This window comes from Hipposideros armiger, unplaced genomic scaffold (assembly GCF_001890085.2).
Source record: "Hipposideros armiger isolate ML-2016 unplaced genomic scaffold, ASM189008v1 scaffold_380, whole genome shotgun sequence".
Classification (NCBI taxonomy): domain Eukaryota; kingdom Metazoa; phylum Chordata; class Mammalia; order Chiroptera; family Hipposideridae; genus Hipposideros; species Hipposideros armiger.
Window position 1 is genome coordinate 749,676 of NW_017731730.1, and position 1,171 is coordinate 750,846.

The following is a 1,171-nucleotide window of genomic DNA, read 5'->3' on the forward strand; positions in this document are numbered from 1 at the left end:
GCCTAGGAAAGTTTCGGGGTGGGGAAAAATCCCTCCAAGCCGCCCATGTCCAGCATTATTAATTCTTTCAGCGCTTTCCTTATGCCCGCTTGGGCCTCTGGAATTGGCATCCCAGAGAACAGTGCAAGCCAGGGTTTAGGGGCACGCAGCGTTGCAGTCGGATTGCTCCCTCGGCTCAAAAGTGGCTCTCTGCCAGCATCATACGCACGCAACAATTTCCCGGTGCTTCCGCCTCACCACAGGGCCACCGGTCATTGCCACAAACAGAACCTGTGTAGCACACGAGCTGCACCACCTCCGCCTCGCCACCTGCCCTTGGCCTAAGGGGAAGAGGCGGGACATCCGCCCGGACCCAGCTACTTCCAGAAGTGACGTCGGAGTGTCAACATGCAAGATGGCGGCCCATCACCGGCAGAACACGGCAGGGCGGAGGAAAGTGCAGGTATGGGAGCCCGGCTCCGCGACCTCTCGGACCTGGCTGGCAGCTCCGGGCCCACCTCCAGCGAGCAGATGGCTCGGGCCGCGGCGGGCCGGGTAGCGGCCGGGGGCGAGTGGGACGGGGCGCGGCCGGCGGCGAGGGGTGGGGCCGCGGCGCTAACGGCTTGAGGAAGGGGCAGGGGGCGGCGGGCTGGGCCCCCCGTGGGCCCCGCATCGGGACCCTGGAGTCCTCGGTTGGGAGCGCGGGGCCGCCGGTTGCCCGCTTTCCCGTGGGCTTGGGCTTGCGGGGTCAGGATTGGCTCGCTCCCCGCCCACCTGCCTTCCCCCTCGCTTCCCTTCCTCCGAGGCGCTCTGCCCTGGCCGCGTCGAGCCGCGCGGCCTCCGAGCGCTTCCCCCTGCAGGCAGACGGCTGAGGAGTGCGTGGGCCTGTGCGGGGGCGTGGCGGGGCGGCCGAATGCAGACCGGCCTGCGGGTGTTCTGCGGAGGATCCTGCACGTGGGAGTCCCCTGCCCTTTTTTTTATATGCGGGAGCTTTCCGCCCTGGTGAGGTGGGAACGACGTGACAGTGTGCCGGTGTTAGTGGGGAAAACATAATTTTTGTTTTGGAATTTGATTTCGTGTTCACCCCTTCTTCATCTCCAGTGTGCATCCATGATTATTCTTTCCTATTTCTATAGTTTATTATCCAAGGGTGAAGTGTCATCTAACCCTTCGTGTGTGGTTTATGCCTTCG

At 63.7% G+C, this 1,171-nt stretch overlaps 1 long non-coding RNA gene across 1 annotated transcript in view; it reads left to right on the forward strand.

Moving 5' to 3' along the window:
- Positions 1 to 353: 353 nt before the first annotated feature.
- LOC109393483 (uncharacterized) overlaps positions 354 to 1,171 on the forward strand; it is a 30,019-nt gene continuing 29,201 nt past the window's right edge. The window contains exon 1 of the long non-coding RNA XR_002126269.1: positions 354 to 442. This is a non-coding gene — a long non-coding RNA (uncharacterized LOC109393483). The remainder of the gene's footprint in view (positions 443 to 1,171) is intronic.